The sequence below is a fragment of the Armigeres subalbatus genome, chromosome 3 (assembly GCF_024139115.2).
Source record: "Armigeres subalbatus isolate Guangzhou_Male chromosome 3, GZ_Asu_2, whole genome shotgun sequence".
Taxonomy (NCBI): domain Eukaryota; kingdom Metazoa; phylum Arthropoda; class Insecta; order Diptera; family Culicidae; genus Armigeres; species Armigeres subalbatus.
In genome coordinates this window covers 205,297,106-205,307,092 of record NC_085141.1, presented here as the reverse complement: position 1 = coordinate 205,307,092, position 9,987 = coordinate 205,297,106, and the positions used below count along the sequence as shown (strand labels likewise).

General features: G+C 38.2%; 1 long non-coding RNA gene across 1 annotated transcript; it reads left to right on the top strand.

Moving 5' to 3' along the window:
* Positions 1-5,493: 5,493 nt before the first annotated feature.
* On the top strand, positions 5,494-6,367 carry LOC134225428 (uncharacterized). The gene is made up of 3 exons (XR_009983240.1): positions 5,494-5,636; positions 5,709-5,790; positions 5,865-6,367. It is a non-coding gene; the product is annotated as an uncharacterized LOC134225428 (long non-coding RNA).
* The last annotated feature ends 3,620 nt before the right edge of the window (positions 6,368-9,987 follow it).

Here is a 9,987-nt window from a genome sequence, read left to right as displayed (position 1 = left end):
CGATTCATTAAGATTTATATCGTTTTTGGAAATATTTAAGGGTAAAGAAATACCGACAAAATTATTTAATTTTGTATAAATTACTTTGAAGTAGTTTGACGAAAGGTTGATCGGGATATTTTTGTTTTGGTAGATGGATTATTTTTACTTTATTTTGAAGTTTTCCTCAAAAACTCACCTCTGAGTTATATTGTTTATATGAAAGTATCCAAAATGAAGTGTTGAAACTTAACTTGGTTTTGGCTGAAAATTTACTTGCCGCCATATTTAACCACGGTCAGCTTCAAACAGATATATTTTGTATATCAAAATATTGTTAAATATAAATTTAAAATTGTTAATTTTGGTCTAAAATTAAGTGCATTAACACAGGTAAGTTTAAATCAATCGATTGCGGAAAATAAACTTTAAATATTCTGTGCAATTTTAGAAATAAATAACGTCATCGTCAGGAAATCGACCTTCTGATGTTTTCGTTCCTTCCAAACTCTGAAAGACAGTGCAGAAGACGAATTGGAATTAGAATGAGGAATGCGAGCATTTATTCAACGAAAACAAAGCTTCGAAATAGTGAATGTGAGACGGAGCCGGAGTATTTTCCGAATACGCGAGCATCAACTTGAACTGCTGTAGTGCCTCGCATAGTGCCGCTTGTTACGTGCCAGAGGAAAATTTGATATAATTGTTTCAAGTAAGTACATAAGCAGTGGCATCATGCTGAATAGTATTATCACATTTTTCATTATAATGATCTCTTTCTATGTTTAATTTGCACATTCTTCTTTTATAGATTCCAAATTGGTGACGAGACGACGAGACGGTAGCTCAGCTCTAGTATGCAGAAACAATCCAAAATACGTAATTCATCATAAATTTATCATTATGTGTAGATTATAGCATTAAGTACGATACCAATTATTTAATAAATTAATGTGAGGATGCATCTGGAATCTGATTAAAAGAACAACGAATTCCTTAAAACATTTTGACTGAAATTCACCAATGCTGAAAACCAGATATTTAGTACTTTTTACCAAAAGTCGACTGTTTGAGGATAAGTAAAAATCACCCAAATCAACGTGTTTTCAAATAACTCAAAATTGAGTACTTGCTGAAAAACTCAATTTTGAGTGGTTGCACTTAGCTGTCAAGATGAGTGAAAATGACTTAATTTTGGATAGTTTCGGTTCTCCGTGTGCGTGATAGGATAAAAACATCAGGATTCTCGATGTGAATTCAATTCCCGACTGATTTTCTTCATATTTTCGGATGATAACATCAGCCAGCCGCGGTCGCATTGAGATGTTCCTCTCCCCAGGATGGATTCTAAATTAGAGCGTATTTTGTATGAATATGCGCGCGGAAAAACATGGAAGAAATCCCGCACAACAGGCTTTGAGTTTGGAACGGTTCTTCTCGCCTCGTATAGTCGTATCGCAGGGGGAAGACATTAGTATTAGTTTTGCAGCAAGAGGATTTTTGTGCATAGCTCCATGAAGTGGATTTCAATGTTTCACATGTCCTTGTGTACCTATAAGTTGCCTAATCGGAATCCAAAAAACAATTCCGACAATCACCAACATCTGTCATACACATTGGCATGACGACTTAGAGAATTACTTGGAAAATTAGGTATCAAATTCATTTCTGATTCTGAAGCTAAATCTAATCAATGATAGTTTTCGGAGCTCTTCCCATTCGGAACTAATCCTTTCACTCTACAAACCCTATAGAAAATAATAGCATTTATTTATTACCGCCGTAAAAATCTCAGCTTCTGGATGTTTCGGTGCGGTGATTAGACATAGGGTAAATGGAGATAAAGTAGACATCTAATTGAAATTGAAATGAATTAGTTTTAAGTTTCGTTATGGTAAAGTGAATTACAACTCACTACTTGTTTCTTTTTGTTCATAAGTCAAAAGCAGGATTACTCTTCCCGTAATGCTGGGTAGACACCTTTACGTGGTGTGTTACGGGGTAAGATCTACCACGGTCACATTGCCAGCTACAGGCAAATCCTGACCCAACGAAAACCTTCCCCAATTTCCAATTCTGTAGTGCTTATGAAATTGTCGGTAAGTCATTAAGTAAATACTACACTAATCCTTCCTTCCAACTTCCTAGATGCTTCCCGACCGCAAATAGTCATACTTATGTCCCTGTAATGTTTTTCTTAGATTGGAATCAAGGATTTAACCCCCCTTGATTTCTGATAGCAGTCTGGAAAAGCATTTAAAAAATAACATGAGTATAATTAAAGTGTCCAATCTTCTAATGTTGTGGTAGCGCTTCTTTTATTTTCAGAATTGTCATCACACTGTTACCGAGGAAAGAAGCTGACGTTACCGCCTACTAATGATGATTTTCTTCTTTTCTTATTTATAGTGAATGTAGTTATTTTGAACACGACGTCAACCATCACTTGCCGAATGGAGCATTTCATGACTTTTAAATAGCTTCGCTCCCAACGGAAAAATTATTAATATAATATTTGATTACTATTTATACTAACTGGAAGCGTTTGGTACGGGAGGTCCACGCTTTCTTCCTATCCCCTCGGTTTCATGGTATGGATCGACTTTAAGGGTTTATAAATTCTGAGGTCGCTCAGTATCTAGAAATCATCTCTGCGGTACATACTGCGTAGTTGGCCTGGCCGTATGAAAAGAAAAATGACGGAATTTAGAAACCGTCATTTTCCAGGATGCTTTCAAGTATTGGCTGCGCAAGTATGAGATTAGATTAGATTAGATTAAGTCAAAAGCAGGATTACTCTCGTGAAATATCTTTTTTTATGTTTTTATAATCGTAAAATTTTGTTTTCCGTACTTCTATACTTTCATGAATTATTCGAGAATTGAAAAGTGCCAAGTTAGGCTAATGATAGGGGTTTTCCATAATTAACAATAAATTACAATTTTTGGTACTCTTCCCTTTTTTATAAACAAAAATAATACAGGATTATATTATTTGTATGAATCTTACCGTTCATTTCTCATCAAAACTGTATGATTCCTATATCTTTTTGCTTTCATATTCTTCCTCTTGCCGATGTTGCCGATGAATTGAGCTTTTCGTGCTCAATAAAGTTCAATATAATCACATACCGTCAACTGGGGGGAAGATGATCATTTTTAAGACAAGACATGCAATAACAATGTGTGTTTACATTTTAAATCGAAACAAATATTTTCAAAACATGTACTGCTATACGATGCGATAATCAACAACTTTAGTTTTCTGAAATGCGTTCGCATTTATTAAAATAAATTTTTTGAGTAATCTGGTTTGGGGTGAAGTTGATCAAGACTAGAGATGGGCGCTCCGCTCAGGAGCTGTTCGAAGTATTCGCTTCCTTACATTGAGCTGATGAACCATGGATCTTTTTTAAAGAAGCCCAGCTCAGCAGCTCACTTTAAATAGATGAAATCATTGTCAAACACGCGCCTAGAGAAACTCCCTTGAGCGTACGCACTCGAGTACGCATGCTGTTGTATTTTGTACAACACAAACGAAAATACCACGCTTGCGGTACACAACACAGGCGAGCTTGTATGAGCATTCCAGTCCAGTGCCGCGCACGTGCTGAACATTTATTATTTGCACCTCAAGCACCATCAAGCCAAGCGATAGAAATCATTTCTGCTGCAGAGAGGAATAAGAAACACACAAGCAAAAATAATCTAGCATGCCGTCTATTTCTTAACCCATACCGAGGGCCGTATTTATGGGGGGGCGGGGGGGCCTGGGCGTGGCCCCGGGCCCCCACAAATTTTATGTACCAAAACCAACCTTTTTTGAACATTTTGGGGCCCCCACATACCGTCGGCCCCGGGGCCCCCGTCCGGCTAAATCCGGCCCTGCATACCCACATACTCGGCGCTACGAACGGGCACACAAAATATACCTAGTACTGCGGTAGCGAACGAACCGTACCAAGCAAAAGATCCGAAGATCCGAACAACTCTCAGTTCCGCTCATGTCGTCGTCCAGCTCAAAATTGCTGTGACATGGAAGCGAGAGCTGCGCTACCAGCTCAGATCCGTGCGACACGGATCTCGATTCGGATCAGTCGCGAGTGAACCATGTGGTTCAAACGAACCGAACTGGGAGCTGTGTCTTGCACGGAGCGGATCTTTTGCTTGCGACGGGTTTTCCCGCCAGCATACTGCTACATGTGCACCCTGTTTGATTGTAGCACCGTGCTCTGTATTTTTTATTCTCTTGTTTTTAGTTCTCTCGCATTTCGGATCCAATATAGATGAAAGGGCTCGCTTGTATGAAAATGTCAACTACGCATGGCTAGAAGCGCGCGCAAACAAGGCATTGGTTTACTGCACCCAGTATGAAGAGAAAACTTATGACACGTGATATGCTTCATATACATATCAGAGACTAGGGACTGAATTCTTCAAAATAAACGATTTGAGAAACGTTATCAACAAAATGTAACATAGAATTATGAATAGAAAATATTGTTGAGTTAGTTTTTGTATAGAAATAAATGTGATGATTCTAAATGAACTCCTAGACTTCAAAACTAGACGGTCAGAAAAAGCGTAATAAATGTTATTAGCTTAAAATTGTCGGTTTTTCAATAGAAATTATTACCTCACATAATAATTAACATTAAAAAAAATCAAAGTGAGGTAAATAGATGAATGATGAATGAATGAATAAATAAATGAATGACATAAATTTTTAAATTAAAATTTTTGAACAATAATTAAAATTAAAATAATACTATTAACAATTATGTTTTAGTATATGTAGCATTAAAGAACTGAAGAGCTGATCTAAGGAGCTGACTCTTTTCAATGAGTTGAACGGATCAGACCCGCTCACTGCAATGAGCTGTTTTGCCCATCTCCAATCAAGACAGCTCTACTAAAATTATTATGACGTAGTAGTCAAAATACACTAGGTTATTTGAATGAATGTTGAATTTACTACGTAAAGAAGTCTACGAAGTCAATATTTGAAACGAAAATAGCATCATTTATGACTATCTCTCTCTTTTTTCCACAAAATACATTTTCATGATTATAATCGAAAAACTCGGATTTCTACCTAGCGGTAACATTACTTGAACGGAGAATATTGTTGACTACCCGCATAATTGAAAACCATTTGCAGTATTCTTGTTACTAATCACCTGCATTAAGGAATACTGTTACTAATTGTGTAATCATAGATGTACAATGCAACTGTATGTTGATAAAGAGTCAATACTATACAGCATGTTTCACATGTTTCACAGTACTATATGCAATGATGTCATAGTTCATTGTTTCTGTATGATGCCTAATCTTCCGTTCTATTCAAAGGAATCGATAATATACTGTAAACGACTTACAAATGGTATGTCTACAATATGAGATATGGCCATGGAATATTTATGTATCTTCTAAATCTAGTTTAGTTTCCTCGCAGTGTAGAATTATATCTTCCAATGATAAAAACGCGATAAAAGTATTAGTTCTACCATAATGTTTAATAGACCACAGAATTATTTTTCCGTGTGACTGTTGTTTATTTTGTTGCAGAAAAATGGGTGGTTTGGTGGAACCAGAATGTTCTGGTTCTGGTGTGTTTTCTACAAGTTTAATTTATTTTTGTGCTGAAGATCATGGGTAAGTAAATGCAATTTGTGTAATCCATTCAAATACTGTTAAATAACAGAATTTTTCTACTGTTTCCAACAGCTTTGGAGGCGGAAAAAGTCTCAGAAAAAGTGAGTGCAGAACACCATTAGCTCAAACATAATTTAATTTGAACGTGATATTGGTAAGTATTGCTTTAATTAGATATATGATCTGCATGTTTATAATCTAACAGTTTCCCTCCTGCGTGTTTTGCAGGTCAATATCGGATTCTCCTAGATGCGGCCGAGGATGCGGCTTCCTGGATGCCCAAGGAAAAAACATATGGACATAAGCTGATTCAACTTTCCATTTCCCATATTTGTTTTAACGGAAAAACGAAAAAAAAAAATTGTACAAATAAATCAAAATGTAACAAACATTTGTTTCATTTATTTGTGGGGGAAATCGCTAGCTTATTTCTTTCTAGTAAAAGATAAGGGGTACGGTGTGCCGTTTTTTCTCATATAATTCTACTGTTCTTATACCACATTCCATATTGTTCTCACCTAAAACACGGATTATAACTGGACCATACCACATTGTGTGTTATGAAAAAAATGTACTGAAAAATGCCCTTTTTTAAATGGTAATTATACTTAACCGCCCATTACCCGTATGGTCGATTTTCCGATAACAACATACCATACTGTGGATATCATTTATGGTGAGGTTAGTGTATCTTTCGTATTAAAAGCAATCATAATAGTAGGGGTAATGTTATTTATAGTCATGAACGTTCTGATAAATAATCCACTTATGGTTTATAATTATGCGGGTACCGTTTCGTAAAAAAATTTGGCACTTTTGACTGACACATCAAATGATCATCTTCACCTCAATGATCATCTTCCCCCCAGTTGACGGTATAATTATTAATAACTATTATCTAAAGAACTTTATGATAAAACTGCCGTAATAAAATATAGCTCCTATAGAGATTTTATTTACCGTCAATTATTGGGTAAATTGCCCTACGTAATTGAAAACAAATCAAAACAAAATTCGGCAAGGCTGCCAGTATTTTTATTAGGATCCTTCAAATGTCAAAATTGTGCCCCAGTGTGCCACACCGAGTGCCACACTTCTGAATCAAAGCCTGAAAATGTGTGCTTGGAACATTGTGCTCAGCGTCTTACCCCTTGATTGCGGCGGATGTGGGTGTTTTCGCAGGAAACCAAATTAACACCCAGTGGCTGCAAACAGCAAATGTAGTCAAAATACTGGGTGTTAGCTTCACGAACTCTATACGGCTAATGACAACGATTAATTGGATCGCATTGGTTGGAAAGTTTGCACAGCAAAAGTGGCTACAGTCCTAGCGCATGCTGACTCTGCACCAAAAGGTGATCATGCTGATTGCTGAATACTTTCGGCACATCAAAACTGTGGTACCTTTCGTCTGTGCTGCCTCCGTTTGGTATCCACACGGCGAAGATCACTGCAACGGTGGGGACGTTCCTATGGAGAGGAATACCAGCTCGCGTTCATATTATGCAGATGGTTCGAAAGAAGGAGCACGGCGGCTTGAATTTGCAAACACTGGCGCTGAAAAGTCGCAGTTTAGCCACCAATAGGCACATCAAGGAAATCGATTCCATTCCCTATTATAAATCCTTCCTACTCCACGCAAATCCCCGCCATGTAATTACCATAGATAATCCCGACATAAAATCAATCCTTGCAAACATTTCTCCTCCGCCGATCAAATCCACCAACACTTTGTCCAACGGAGTTACCAAAGGTGGAACGAAACAGTCCAGAAGTTGACTGGCCACGCGCGTGGCGTAATATTGCAATGAAGGAGCTGTCGTCTGCGCAGCGATCGCAACTTGTTTTGCTGGTAAATGGTAAAATCGAACACCGAAGATTGCTGCACGTAATGCAACGAGTAGAGGACGAAAACTGCCAACACTGCGACATACAAGCAACGGAAACTCTCCAACACAAATTCTCTTCCTGTGCTCGTGTCGAACCGGCTTGGACGGTTTTTCAGCAGAAGCTCACGGAAGTCATGGACGGATGGAGACGGCTGTCATTTGAAGATCTCGTGAAACCTGTTCTTCCAGGCATACGGAAAACTACACGTGTCAAAATACTAAAATATTTTATTAACTACATTTGCTTTGTTAATAGCTGTTTTAGCTGTTTTTCACTTAGAATTTGATTTTTGAATTGCTTCCAAAACGAAATTTTGAAAAATACTAATATCAACCTGACAATAAACTGAATTTTGAACCAAGAAAAAATTTTTTTTGGGGATTTCAACTGAATTAGTTGCTAATATTTAGGATTTTCGGCTTTCAGTCACATGAAAATTACGTGATGAACTTATAAATTAATATGAAAAATCACGAAAATAAAGTAATTAAAAAAAGGAAAAAAATATCACATGAAAATGTTGTTGATTTCAAATCATTGCCAACGTTTCGACAGTCCATCGTGTGACCAACATTTCAATCGACAGGTTGATTAATCACACAGTAGTTCATTTATGTACCATTGCAATTTATTAACGTATCGCCAATAAATGACAGGCCAATCCCCTGGATCGAAACGTTGGCAATGATTTGAAATTATCAACATTTTCATGTGACTGAGAGCCATGGGTCAAGAGCCATGGGTCAATAAATCCAGAATACAAGGTATTCCACAACACTCATGTAAGTTGGTATATGATGACAGCCAGCTTTCTCCTAGAGCGGCTATTTTATTACATAACAACTGTAAATACTTTCCAATTTCAGAATTCATAAAAAGGGACATCGTAGCGGTCAGGATGGAGGTACCTTCCGCCAGAGGGAGTAGAGAGATATTGGTGGTCTCGGCATACTTCCCAGGTGACGTGGACGAAATCCCTCCTCCAGAAATAGCTGCGCTCGTAGCCTACAGCCACCGACACAACATCCCCTTCGTCATAGGGTGCGACGCAAATGCACATCACACCGTATGGGGAAGTACCAATATAAACACCAGAGGTGAGTACCTGTTACAGTTTCTCTCTTCCAAGAACATTGACATTTGTAATGTTGGTGACAAGCCCACGTTTGAAAACTCCATTCGTCAGGAAGTTTTGGACTTGACTCTATGTAGTCGGTCTATCTCTGATAAAATAAAAAACTGGCATGTTTCTGAAGAAATATCAATGTCAGACCATAAACACATCATCTTCGAATGGGAAGGGGGTCTAACGATGGAAAAAACGTTTAAAGATCCTAAGAAAACTGATTGGGAATCCTACGATCCGAAGAGTACATCATAGAAAGTCACATCAAGTCCATAACACAATTGGAAGATGCGTCCAAATCCATTAAAAACAAAATCCTTAACGCCTACCAAGAGAGCTGTCCAACTAAATCAACTAGTTCGAGTAGAGACGTTCCATGGTGGAATAAAACTCTTGAGAAGCTTAGGAAAACTGCGCGTAGGGAGTTCAACCGTGCTAAGCGAACCGGCGATTGGAGCCTATACAGAAAGGCCCTGACGAACTACAACAAAGAAATAAGGTCAGCCAAACGGAAATCGTGGATTCTAATGTGTGAAAGCATAGAGAATACACCCGTAGTGGCCAGACTCCAAAAAACTCTTTCAAAAGACCACTCCAATGGTATGGGTAGCCTCCGAAAGACGGATGGTTCGCTCACTGTAGAGCCTAGCGATACACTGAGCGAATTGTTAAAGATCCACTTCCCTGATTCAATCCCTGAGTCGAGCATCGGCGACCAAGGCACTGGAATTGCTGTCTCAGATCCACAAGAGATCCAATCATGGGTTTCTGGATCTAAAAACACGCAATACAGGTTGCAAAGGAAGCTTTCACTCGGGCCAGGGTTGAGAGGGCTGTGAGATCTTTCGAGCCATTTAAGTCTCCTGGCATGGATGGAATATTCCCAGCGTTGATCCAAAAGAAGAGAAAACACTGGTTCCACCCTTGGTTGAGATTTTTAAGGCGAGTCTGATTTTGGGGCACATACCTAACGATTGGCGTCAAATCCGGGCTGTCTTCATTCCGAAGGCAGGCAAGAGAGATAAAACCAACCCCAAAGCATTCAGGCCGATAAGTTTATCCTCTGTAATGCTCAAAATTATGGAAAAGGTACTATCCGAGTACATAAATCACAATTTTATGAAAGCAATGCCTTTGTCAAAAAACCAATTCGCTTATCAAAGTGGAAAATCTACGATCTCGGCACTACATACGGTAGTTCAAAAAATCGAAAAAACACTTAATGCAAAAGAAATTGCTCTTGTAGCATTTCTTGATATTGAGGGCGCATTCGATAACGCTTCTTATTCGTCTATAGGGTCAGCAATGTTGAGGAGAAAATTCGACCCATGCATT